This window comes from Notamacropus eugenii, chromosome 2 (genome assembly GCF_028372415.1).
Source record: "Notamacropus eugenii isolate mMacEug1 chromosome 2, mMacEug1.pri_v2, whole genome shotgun sequence".
Lineage (NCBI taxonomy): Eukaryota > Metazoa > Chordata > Mammalia > Diprotodontia > Macropodidae > Notamacropus > Notamacropus eugenii.
Window position 1 is genome coordinate 108,539,954 of NC_092873.1, and position 13,841 is coordinate 108,553,794.

At 36.8% G+C, this 13,841-nt stretch overlaps 1 protein-coding gene across 13 annotated transcripts in view; it reads right to left on the reverse strand.

Moving 5' to 3' along the window:
- SUPT3H (SPT3 homolog, SAGA and STAGA complex component) overlaps nt 1-13,841 on the reverse strand; it is a 654,394-nt gene that overhangs the window by 47,488 nt on the left and 593,065 nt on the right. For 7 of the 13 annotated variants that reach the window (XM_072642324.1, XM_072642323.1, XM_072642325.1 and 4 more), the window contains one exon: nt 1-13,841. This exon is cut by the window's left edge and continues 12,252 nt beyond it; it is cut by the window's right edge and continues 29,685 nt beyond it. The exons of the other annotated variants lie outside the window; for them this stretch is intronic. The gene's annotated coding sequence lies outside the window, so the exon portion shown is untranslated. 13 annotated transcript variants of the gene reach the window in all.

Below are 13,841 nucleotides of genomic sequence, written 5' to 3' on the forward strand. Positions count from 1 at the left end.
AGAATCTATATAAAATTGTACACTGTCACAGGGAGGGAGTGGGGAGGGAGGGGAAAAAATCTAAGATATATGGAAGTGATTGTAGAACACTGAAAACAAAATAATTTAATAAAAAATAAAATAAAATAAAAATTTATACTTAGGTGTTCAGCACTAGTTCAGCAAGATCTCAAACAAAGACAGACTTTTGTAGGGAAGTTCTTAATTGTTACTTAAAATAAAACTCAATAATCTTAGTGGGGGCTTAGAAGGAAAGAATGGTATTTAGTCCCTTAATATTCAGCATATTCTAGCACTTGACATGGTTTTGAACTTTGGTCCTGTGGTATTAAATGACAGGGAAAAGATAATTTTTCCCATTTTGTTGTATAATATCATGTATCTTATCTGAATGCCAAACATCACAGCTCAATGTTGTAAGAGAAATATGTTGCAGGGTAAGGGGAAGAGGATCTTTAGCCATACACTATAGAATTCTTCACCTTAGATGTATTTGCTTTTATTTATTTATTTTGAAATTGCCAAAAATGTCTACTAAGACATAGCACCATTCAGATTATTATCCTCTAGAGTACACACTAGTGAAAAAAAAATGGGCTTATGAGAACTTGTTAGTGAAAATTATAAACATGAAATTCTGCCATACAGTCTAGGGATTTTATATTAAGAATTATCTGTAAGTTACAGATAAGTAACTTTGATGTCTGAGGAACTTTGTGAGTGAATGGGTGGAGAGATGGAAAGTTGAAGAGTTGTACAAAGGTCTTTTAAATTTCATTTTATTATTATTACTGTTATTATTAATTTGTTTTCAGTTCTCTGTACAAAGTTTTTTGAGAGTTATAAAGTGGAACTGGAGTCACATAGAAATCTAGTAGAGAAAATATCTCAGCAACAAGACTCACCTTACACTGAAAGCCAGGCCAGCTATAGCAACTTTAACTATTCCAAAGGCTATTCCAAATCCCAAGATTTTACAAAAGAACTTATTAAAATATTTTTTTAAAGACTTGCACAGCCAAGGAGAGGTGAGAACCTTGCTTGTGTACATCTGACCCCTTCTGTGCATGTACTTTTAAATCATCACATCACATTAAGCTATTGTGGGCCTACAAAGCTGAAAACTAATCAGTTTTAGTCTTCATTTGCAGTCTTCTCTCTTAAATTTGACTTTTCTGTCCTTCCTAAGAAAGTCTCAAGGCTTTTCTTTAGGTTGGATGGTTTTAAGCGTGAAAATTTATTTGCCACATAAAATCCTGAGCTTCCTTAGCCATTTAATTTTTTTTTGTTTGCAACCCCTTACTTTTAAATAAAATGAATTTCAATATATAAAAATGTTACCACTTTTCAGCTAGTTCCAAGGCTCCATCAAGTTTCTTTGCCTGACTATTCATTCTGATTAACTTTTCCTTTTATATGATGGTTTTCCTTTTGTCTCCTTGAATTACTTAATAAAGGTTCTTACAGATTTTTAAAAAAATTCCACATTGCTCAATCTGAATCACATAATAGTAATCCATTACATTAATGCACCATGAATACTGAACTATTCTTTATAGTTCAGTATTTAGTTGGTGTTATGGAAAGATTCCTAGGCTTAGAATCAGGAAGACAATGTCAACACCTACCTAAGATACTTACATAGCTGTGTGATCTTGGGCAAGTCAAGATCTCTTGACCTCAGTTTTGTTATCTGTAAAATGGGGATGATAATAGCGCCTACCTCCCAAGGCTACTGCAAAGATCAAATGAGATAACATATGGAAAAAACTTTGCAATCCCTAAACTGCTATATAAATGCTAGCTAGCCATTAATTTAGTTTCCCTCCACCCCACAATAACAAACATTATAAAAACCTTTGAAAAGAGTTCTTTTTTCCCTTTTGATAATATTCTTAAGGTAGATTTCCAACAACTGAATAATGAGATTAAAAGGTGTGATTATTTCTGCAATTTTTGCTGGGCACTATTAGATTGCTTTTCTGTTAGAATGAGCAACCTGCAACCCTCCCAATATTGGGTGTCTTGCTTATAATTATTTTGGTTGGTTAACCTGATAGGTATAAGAGTACAGATTGTGTTAGGATTTTATACATTTCTAGTTAAAACCCCTTGGTATTTGGATTAGTATTTATTTTTATGGCTTTTAGTGTTATTATAAATGATGTTTCTATTTTTATGTTTTCTTGATCTTTATAGCTATAATAATGCTTGTTGCTATATTTCCAAATCTTTAATTTATATTCTGTGACTTTAAGAATTTATCATCTGCAAATAGTGCTATTTTGATGTTTTTGTTTCCTGTTAATCCCTGACTCTTTCCTGTCCTGTGCAAGTGCTAGTATTTCTAATACTAGAAATTAGAAATTAATATTAGAAATTATTTGTATCACAAAGAAGTGACAAAAATAGGTACTTTTGTTTTATATCCCTTTTAGTAGGAATGTTTCTAATGCTTATTTTTTTTTTTTGCATATTATAATGACTCTTGGCTAGCACCTTTCATTTAGTCAAGGAAAAATATCTTCTATTTTCTTCTTTTTCATCTGTTTTTGTCAGGAATTAATATTGGATTCTGTCAAAGGTCTTATTTTTTGATAATCCAGTAAAATAACCTTTTCTTTTCCCTCTGGTTTTTTTGGTTTATAGTTTGCTAATGTTAATATATTTTATGGTGTGACTCATATTTGCCTTCAGGTATAAAATCTGCTGGGTCATGATGCCAGATTTTAAAAATTATTGCTGTATTCTGCTAGCTAATATTTGATTTATTATTTTTTCATCTATTTTCATTAAGAAAATGGGTTTATATTTTCCTATTTTAGTGGTATCATTGCCAAGTTTTAAAATAAATCTGCCCCATAAAAGGTCCTGAGTACTATTCTAGCTTTTTCTGTAATTCTGAATAATCTGTGTACTATGGAGATTTGTTTTAGGCAAAATTTTAGAGAATTCACCTATGAATCTATGTGAGACAGGTGATTATTTGTGGGAAAATTTATGTATATCTTGTCTTATTTCTTCCTCTTAGACTGGTGTGACTGATTTCTTGTCAGGTCAATTTTGATTGTTACTATTTTTGAAGATAGTCATCTATTTCCTTTAAGTTCTCTGGTATTCCAAAATGACATTCTTAACTTATTTTGTCTTAATTATTTCTCTTTTTCATTTGTAATTTTGTTGATTTGTGGTTTCTAGCAATTATTTATGATAACATTTGCTAATGGGTTAAATTTATTGATCCAATAAAAAGGCAGCTCCTGCTTTTTTCTTTTTTTTAAAAATAATTTAGTTGTTCTTTCTTCTTGTATTGCTGTTAACCTTTCTCTCATGAATTTTAATACAAAATTGTTCAATGCATGAAAATCGTTATGTTCCCAAATTTCTAGGTGTTTTTCTAAAACAAGTCACAGATATACCAAAATGCTTACCATTCCACTCAAAAGAATTATTGTGTTCTGGTTCACTATACTGAAAATTTTAGATGACTACCTTTTCTCAACTATCAGTGAGATAATGTCTATAAAGCACTTTACAAAATTTAGAGTACTATATAACTGCCAGGTATTATTATTTCTCTACTGAAATCAGTAGAGATTTCAGTGGAATCTGACCAAAGGATACCCAGTGAATATTCAGTGGAACTAATGTTGCTCTACCACCATCTCTTCCTTGGAAACAGGATTCCCTTCATCCAGAATAAAATGAAAAAGATACCACAATCTTTTCTAGTTTATATTATTTCCTGGATGATCCATTTTGTTATTTAAACTCATATATTTGAGTAGGCTTCTAATGCAGATACATAATGAAGCTTTTATAAATATGAATTTAAGACTTTTGTTTTTATAACATGTACTACTTATCCAGTTAAATATTCATTTAGATGAATGTAATATGAAGTCTTTGGTATGTTTGTTATTTACAGGAAAGACCACAGTGGCTTCTTACAATACAGAGTCATTCTTGGGTAAATATTTTAAGAATAAGTGCATGTTATTTAATCCAATAAATATGGACTACAGGGCAAGGGCCAAATGTATTTCAATATGTACATTATTCAACATAGTTAAATGCTTTTTTTTTCTGAGTATATTTCAGTTATCACTTTCTGAAGATTCATACAGTATCCCTCACAGGCCAAGGCATTTCCATTAAGACACAGTATTTTTGAAAAGACATCTATCTCTGTCTCATTTCTCCATAGTATATGTATTCATGAATTATAATGACCATAAAAATCAGACTTCAAAAACATTTTTACTTTAGTACTACAAAGATCTTTGTACTATGTGGATAATCCTTCCATCAACATAGATCATATCTGCTCTATAAAAGAACAGTGGAGTCAGAGAACATGGGTTCAAATTATGGTACTGGTACTTATTACATGCATGATCTTGGGTTAATCTCTATATCTCAGCTTCTTCTCTTATAAAATAAAGTGTTGGACTAGATTAATCCTGAGGACTCTTAAACCTTTATATTGATCATCCTATGACTTGGGAATTCATCACCCTATGGACAACCTAGTGACAAATCTCTCTGAATGTAATTAGGCTAGTCATTAGGTGACAGACATGTCATTCATTACCAGCTCCATATTAATAATAATAAAACAAAAATAATAATGGTACCTGGCATTTCTACAGCACTATAAGGTGCGCAAAATGCTCCATAAACCTTATCTCCCATTGTTGCAAGAGTGGGTTCTGCTGGTACAGCCTCCGAGGTCCTAGAATCACTTCCATGTCCCAGTGAGGGATCTGGAATAGGATGTTAGCAAGCTGAGAATGCTATGAAGTGACGCTCCTGTGTCTCAGTAAGGACCAGGATTAATTTACCACTCTCTGATCTTTTCTTTGGCCACAGTTAATACTGTGATTTCATGGTCACTCAGAGACGGCAGACAGGAAAAAACAGGCCAGAGAACAGTGTCAGTCCTCAGGTGAAAACTCAATACTGTTCTTTAGTATGGTTCCTTTTTGCTCTTGGACTTCTTGAACTCTGAGCCCTTCTTCCCTACCCACAACTGTCCAACCTCCCCTCTGTTTTTTCTTTTAATCTTAAGTATTGAAATGAGGATGATTTCTATATAAATAATGGCCCAGTTATTTTATAGTTATACAAAAAAATGTAGCTAGATTATCTTTGGAAAAATTTTAAAGAATGGTTATTTTAATGGAGTCTTACTGATTTTCCTAAATTTAAGAATGGAAAAAAATGACCAAAGAAGATTAGAAAAATGCACTTCAAATCATATAAAGATAATGCTAATTATTAATGGAAGGCATTACTATAATTTTGATTTTTTAAAGAGATGATATTTCATTTTACTAGAAATAAACAAGAAACCCAAAACTTCTAAGCTAAAGAGAAAAATTTTGTTAAAGCATTTCTCTAAAGCATCTTTGAAGCACAAAGTTAGCCAAATGATTCTTGTTGCAGGAATATTTAAAAAATTATTACTAACAGCTGAGCTAAATTAAGAAATGAATTTCAACAAAGAATAGACTTCAGGATATGCTATCAGTCTGTTACAGAGAAGGCAGCAAGTTCATTCAGTAAGAACAACAGTCTACTGAAAAGCTATTATGAAACTTCTCTCAAAGAAACTAGAAAAGCTTGAATTAAAAACAAAACAAGATAAAACCAACCAGAAATTGTAATCAGAAAATAGTCCTTGTGCAATTATCATGCTAGCTAAAGTGTTTCCTAACCATACCCTCTAATAGAGTAAACTTTTAATAATGTACTTAGTTGGAGTATAGAGGAGAGGATGCCTTAGAACAAAATCGCCCAGGATTTGTGTGCAATTCTGGTCGAGCATTTGGTGGGAATGAAGGAAATGAGAAAAGAAAGAAGATGGAAAAAGGAAAAAAAATGGGGAGGCAGAGACAATAAATGGAAAGAGGGAGAAAAGAAATGAGAGAGGTGGGAAAAGAGAACATAGAGGAGAGATGAGAAGGATCCAAGGATTTAGAGCTGGGAGTAAACCACCACCTAGTCCAACACCCACAATATACAGACTCAAAATTGGAAGCCCAGACGGTGACTCTTCTTGTGCTGGGATTTGAACTCACTACTTCTGAATCCAAATTCAGTGTTCTTTGCACTGCACTATGAGAAGATCATAGAAAACAGGAGAGAGAATGAATGCAGCAAAGGAGAAAAGAAAAGAGGGAGAACAGAAAGGAAGGAATGAGGTGAGAGAGAAAAGAAGAAAATGAGGAGAGAAGAGAGACTGTAAAGAGGTGTAATGATAATAAACTACATTTATTTAGTACTTTTTGGTTTACAGAATACTTTCCTTGCAAGAACCCTGTAGGATAAGTAGTATCAATAATTATTTCTATTTTGCAGATGGGAAAACTGAATCTCGCAGAAAATAAGAGATTTGATCAACGTTATCCAGGTAGTAAGTGTCGAAGGTAGGACTGACATCTAGGTTTTTTGACTCCAGGTCCCGGGGAGTGCCACAGTCACTGCAGTGCCCCCATGGAGAAGAGGTAGTGGAGCTGATGTTGCTGGCCTCCAGTTTTGGTCAAGCACTTTTACGGCAATGTACTTGAGAGATCAGAGAAGTAGCATTCACTCCCTCCTCTCCCTGGAGCCATTTATAGTTTCTCATCTAGGGGATAAATATGGAAGAGAAAGTTGGAGGGAGACCCCATCTACACCCTGATCCTTTCCTCCTTTTCTGGGGCCCCCAACTGTCTTCACAACTTAAGTTTTCTATGGACTTGTTTGGTCACCAAGGTTAGATGAACATATGCCTTGATTTTCCTAGGACAGTCTCAATTTCAGATATTTTGTTTTAATCTTACTTCAAGGAAATATAATTTTGATAGTACTGATAATCTGTTCACTGATAATAATGATAACAAGAGGTAGCATCCATATGGTGCTTTAAGGTTTGCAAAGTTTACAGTATTATCTCATTTTATCCCCATAATAATCCTGGGACGTAGATGTTTTATTATCCCTATTTTATTGATGGGGAAACTGAGGCAGAGGGTGACCTGCCCAGGGTCACATAGCTAATAAGTGTCCGAGGAAAGATTTCAGTTCTGGACTTCCTGACTCCTGGTCCAGCACTATCTACTGTGCCACCTATCTATCTGCCCTCATATATGCAGCTCACCTGCCTTCTGTAACTTGGTAGTTAAGTCTTTGTAAGCAACTCTGTGATGGGCTTCCTACAAAGTAGAGAAAAATATGTCCTCCATCTCTCCCTATGTCCTGAGTTTTTGTTAAAAAAGATTTTGTCTCTTAACCATGAGGAGTCCTCTTAGACTCTTCTACTTCTATTTTCAGGGGCTGATAGTCTCTTCTGGTGGATCATATATGGAACAGAACTGGTCCTTCTCTCCTTAACCTTCTATCTGCATCCTTTCCATGGCTCCTGGATCAGAGAACAAGGCTGGGGAGGAAAGCAATCATGATTCTGAGAGAGACCCGTTTTCCAAAAGACTGGACTGGGAAGGAATGTTAGGGTTCAAACTTTTGACACTGGTTCTTTCTTTCTTAATAAATCAAAATAACATGACTAGATAAGCAAATAAATATTCAATCGCCTATTTTAAAATAAGAATTTAATGAGTGATAATAGTAATGACAGTATTTGAAGAGCGTTTTAAGATTTACAAAGAGCTTTGAGGGCTATTTCCTTTGTTCCTCATGACCCTGTGAGATACTAAGTATTTTCCCTATTTTACAGATGAAGAAACTGAGGGGAAGGGAAGCTAAGTGACCTCTCAGGGTCATAGAGCTAGTAAGTTTCTGACGTTGGATCTGACTTTAAATGCATCATTTTATCCACTCTGCCACCCAGCTGACTAACTATCAGTAAAAGGAAATATCTAAATAAAAATCACTGAATGCAGAGAGATACTCTGTTGGGTCTGGGGTGGAGGTGTGGGACAGGAAACACACCATGTCCTTTCTCTTACCTAACTCATTCATTTTTTTTTTTTCTAGAGGAAGATCAGGCAGTCTTAAAGGGGAAAATAAGTCATGACAAGAAAATGCAAAGTCATGCATGAATAGAATGGAGGAGAGATGGAAGATGAAAACCCAGCTTTGGTGACAATGGATTCATTGTTGGGTTTTTTGTTTCTAGATCTTTTTTAGTTTGTTTCCATCTCTATTTATTTTTAAGTCCCAATGGCCAAATCTCATATTTCTCTCCCAGCCACATAGTGTAGTACCTGGGGCAGTTGTCTTAATTTTCTTACTCCAGGGATGGCTCTGGTCCTGGCTATTTAATGTACTAGAGTATTTGGTGGTGGTTGTGTTGGAAGTTCTAAATTATTCATGGGATTGGGAAAAGATTAGCTCATCATCTGGCAGGCCAGACAGTGTAAATTAAAGCAGTATAAAACACAAACCACCATGATGGACTCTTCTTAAGTCAGGGAAACAGCACATTGAATAGATGAGGTTTCTTCTCAAAGTATAAATAACCCCTGGAACATACACAGAAGAAACTAGCAGCTGCATTAGCAAGTTACTTGAATAAATTTATGAAGTGGCATGAATGAGAGAGGGGCTTGTCGTTTTGCTTTCCATTCGTACGTCAAAATGACAACTGGAAGAGAAATGTTTCCTTTTTCTCATTTAAAAGGAGCACTGAAAAGGCCTACTCACAGACAGGTGTCTATGGTACAAACTGAAGATGAGGAGTTTGGCTCCAACTGCTTCATCAACCCAGTTATGGGTGTGAAGACAAAGCAGTGGATTCAGAGTCTATAATCTCATAAAACAGAACCATAAATCTGGGGTGGGAAGGAACCTAACATCCTGGTTTTATGAATGAGGAAATTGAGTCCCAGAGAAGTTCACTGACTTGCCCCAGGTCACAAAGGGAGTAATTAGAAGAGCTTGAACTTGAACTCAGGTATCCTGAGTTCAAAATCAGTACTCTTTCCTCTGGAAAATCTTGCCTTTCACATTTTAGAAGGGAACTTTTTATGGTTAGGTCTAAAGGAATATGCAGAAGATTTTCCATGAAATTGAATGAATAACAGCTCACGTTTGCAACAGGCTTTCTTTACACTTTAAGAAGCAGATATGTTAAATAGATACTAAATACCTGACTTTCCTCTCAAGACAGTGTTGAATGCATATTTTTCTACAATCAATTTGTATGAGTTACTGAAAGATTCTGACATTACAATGCTGATTTTTTTCCACTTCATTTTCCTTCATAAAACTTTTTGGGGGTGATAAGTAGCCCACCCCCAAAATCTGATCCAATATCATGACCCGAACATGCAGGCCAACAATGAATGTACATGACACATGGTACAATCTCATTGGTTCACACCCCGGCAAAACCACAAACCCCCAAACTCCCAAGAAAGCCTCTTACCTAAGTGCACATTAGCTGTTGGCTTCAGCACTTTGTGTGACATGGCACACCCCCCACCCCCCCAATGGGCAGACGTACCATAGCAAGGCACTTATTAAGCTATCGGGTTACTTTCCAGTAACCATTCAAGTACATTCTTCAGGGGACCATAAAGTATGCTTGTGGGGTGCTGGATCTTTGATTCTTCTCTCCACCCTTCCAACCCCAACTTAGCCCCATGCCTTTTTTTGTCGGGGGGGGGGCGGTGAAGGGAAGAAGGTTATTTGTTAGTATGCTAGCATAGTCACAAAAACTCAGTAATTCTCAATGGGTTGCTCAGTCATTAGTGCAAATTAGTGAGGTTTTACTGTATATGGTCAGACTTGATTTGCCAAGTTCTTTTCCCGTTAAGGTTTTAAACCCATGTGTATTTCAAAGGAAATCTAATTTGTAGGTTTCAGATTCATTTACACTCAACTCACAAATGTTGTTTTGTGAAAGCTACAGTAGTTGGTGTACAAGAAGCCACAGGAGTTTTTTTCCCCTTTCCTTTTTACAAGTTCTTGTTAGAGTGTTTGCTTTGAAGTAGGTATTTAGGCCTTTCTGGCAGAAAATAGATCTCAACCCCAGGAAAATTTGAAGATTCAACAACCAAGTTAGAAAATAGTTTTCTGCGCTCCCAATACTGACTTCATGGTTTGGGGTGCAAATGTGTTTTAAATTCAAAAGATGTAACAATCTGTCTAAATCTTCAGGGAAGTACAAAGAAATAGGTGAAAGGGTCTCCTATCAAAGGCATGACAGCAGTCACGAGGAGCAGCTCTTTCTAGGAGGGGGATGAGAATTACAACTTGCAAGTGGGTGGCCTGGTACTGGTTCTACCACTGCCCACCCGACTCTTCTCCACCTCTCACATTCAGCTACTGCTGAGAGGGGAGGATGACCCTGCACGGCTTCTGGCTGGGATTCATGTGCAATGCTGGGTGAGTAGGGGGTGGGAATGAAAGAAATAAGAAAAGAAAAGGAAGAGGAAAGAAGAAGGAAGCAGTGGGGGAGCCAGACACAGGAAAGGAAAGAGGGAGAAGAGAAAACAGAGACGAGAAAAGAGAATAGAGAAGGGAAGAGAAAAAGAAGGATCCCAGAATGATTTAAAGCTGGAAGCAAACTCAGACACCATCGAGCCCAATACCTATATTTTATGGATACACAAACAGAGGGCTGAAGCAGGGATTTGAACTCTCAACTTCTGATTCCAAACACATTTTTTCTGAGTCTCTGAATTGAGTAAGTCTATGCCCAGCTCCAGAGGGCAGTCTAGAGGGAAGTGCTAATGAAACTTAAGGGGGGCAACACTGTTTCACTCACCTGGAGTGAAGCGGAAGCCTGGGCAGCAAATCATTTCAAAGTAGCCCCGCTCCCTGTCCAGTGGAAACAATTTCCAATGCCTGGGACATTCTAGACTGTCAGTCCTACAGTGGCAATTCAGATTGAGCCTTATTAAAGAGAGAAACCTGTTATTTACCATGGGTTCAAACATAATGGACATACAATAGATAATTCATGTTTACTGATTTAAGGTTTATAAGTACTTCCATTCTAAAAATCCTGTAAGATAAGGAAGTAGTGCAAATACAATCACTCCATTTTAAAGATGAGAAAACCGAGGAACAGAGAAATTAAGGACTTGCCTGGGGATGCTCTGGAAAGTAGGAAAGTCAGGATTTTTCTCTTTACTCTAAGTTCAGTGCTCATTGCCCTTACTACCTTCCTAAAGAGGCAGCAGCACGAGGGGTATCTTCCTGCCAACTTTCTTCTGGCAGTAAGTCACAATTCTAGGACTGGGGAGTTAAAATCAAGAGACTTTTGGGAAGAGTGGCTGAGTTGACGCTAATTGCTATGGTGATTCATTGAGGCTGAGGCAAACTTTCATAGAACCAAAACTTTAAACCACTAAGAGGTTTACTAAGACCCTGTGGATTCAGATATCCTCTCATCAACCCTATGCTACAATTCCAGGAGTTCTGAGCAAAGTCAATGCCAATTCACTAGTGAACAGAAGAAGTAACGCTGTCCAAATATACTACTGCCAACCTCAGCACATTTGCACCAGTGTGTGTGTGTGTGTGTGTGTGTGTGTGTGTGTGTGTGTGTGTGTGTGTGTGTGTGTGTGTGTGTGTGTGTGTGTGTGTGTAGCCACGTTAGGCCAGAGGATCTGCAGTTGTCATATTCCCTAGGAGTAATCAAGCCTAACCCTCTCATTTTCCAGATGAAAAGAGTGAGGGCCATACACCAAGTAACTTTTCTGAGGTCACCAAGGTATCTATTAATCAATCAATCAATCAACATTTGTGAAGAGACTATTATGTGCCAAGCACCAGGCTAAACACTGGGGACACAAAAGATAACCTTTGCCTTCAAGGAGCTCACAATCTAAAGGGAAAGACAACAAATAGGCAAATATCTTATCCATAAACTGTATACAGGAAGGAAGTAGGAAGTATAAGTAGGAAGCAATTGAATGAAATAATAGGAAGACACTAGAATTAAGAGATTGGGAGGGACTTCCTGTAGAAAACAGGATTTTATCTGAGACTCAAAGGAAGCCAGGGAAGGCCAGGCAGGACTGAGGAGGGAGAGCTACTATCAGAGTGGAGATTTTAAACCAGATCTCCTGAATCCAAGTCCAGGCTCTTTTCTCCTATACCATGTTGCCTCTGTAGAAATGCTTATGCAATTAACTCCTTCACTTATGTTGATAGGAGCAGGGGAACTGAGTATGAAAGAACTAGAAAAATGATTTTTATCTCATTTGGGAAGAAAGATGTAGTCAGTCCCTAATAGTCTAAAGGTAGGAGTAGATTAATTGTGAGGTATATAAAAGTCAAACCTTTAATTAACTTCCCCATGAGTAGACATTATTAATGCAATTTCACATATTTAGGCTGCAGACTCAACATTACTTCAAGAGGTTCATTTATTACTCCAAGGAGGCAGTCAGGGAGTAGATCTAGAATTGGGTAAACCTTTGGCTCCAGTTCTGCTTCTGATGGCCACTAGTCATGTAACCATGGACTAGTCACTTAACTTCTCAGTACTCCAGGTCATTCTTGAAGATGACAAATTACCAATGAATTGCTAACTTGAATTAGTGGAAGGAGGTTTTTATCTGCCTCTCCTCATCTCCCCAATGATTATTCAAAAAGAAACCAGAACAGCACAAACCAGGGTGCGAGCAGAGCCTCAGGTACAGCCATGTGGTCTAAAAGTCATTGGATTTCATATCTACATTGCAGGGGAGCTTGGAGGCCATCTGCTCTGATTTCTCCATTCCCCCACTCTTCCTTTTTAGAGATGAGGAATTCAAGGCTCAGGCAGGATAAAATGACTTGTCCAAGGTCACACAAGCAGCAGCAAGCTTCAGAAGCCATATCTGAGCTGAGGGCTTTGACTCTAGATACATTACTCTGAGGAACTGAGGAATTGTACCACACTGACTCCTTCAGGTGGTTTAGGATGTAGATTTGATTTTCCTGAGATAAAAGTAAAAATGCTTTCCCCCCTTCCTTTATTTTGAAGATATTTTTAAAATAATATCCTAAAATAGTAAACTTAAAAAATAAATGGGGAAATAGGCTTCAAGTAAGATTTTACAGAAAAACATCAAGGTACAACTTGGAAGGAAAGGTTAACTAGCCAGATGAGATAACTAACACACTAGATTAACAGAAACAGGATCTCAAAACATCTCAATCAACATTGGGTTCAATGTAATAAGATATAATTTAAGTAGGTTTATACTTGGCTCAGGAAATCACCTTAACTAGTACATGATGGCAGATACAAAATTAGAGAGTAGTTCATTTGATAAAAATTTGGGGACTTTTGATAACTCAATGAGTTATCAATATGATATGGCGGCCAAAAAAAGTCATGTGGTTTTTATGCTGCATAGGGAGAGCCACAGTATCTAGGAGTGATGACTGACTTGCTATACCGTGTCCTGGACACATCTGGAATACTGTGCTTAATTTGGGGAGTCATATTTTAGGAAGAATGATGGAAGAATTCCTGGAGGAAGCTAAGCAAAATAGTGAAGGGCCCCAGAAAAAAATGAAAGTCATTTGAAGGAACTGGGTTAATTTGAAGAAGACTGAGGTGGCACATGAGAACTGACTTCAAGTTTCTAAAGGACTTCATATAGAAGAATGATTAGACTTGTTTTTCTTAGCCCCCAGGAGGTTAAACTAGAATTGATGAGTGGAAGTGGTAAAGTGACAAATTTAGCCTTGATGTAAGGAAAACTTTCCTATCAGATTTTTCCCAACATGGGATATGCTGCCCTTGGAGGCAGAGGGCTCTCCTTTAGTAGAAATCTTTAAGTCAAAACTCGATGATTACCTATTAGATTTATTGTAGAGGGGATGCTTGTTGAGAAACAAGTTGGACTAGTTGGCATCTGAAGTCCTTTCTAGTTCTGGAAGTCTGTCAT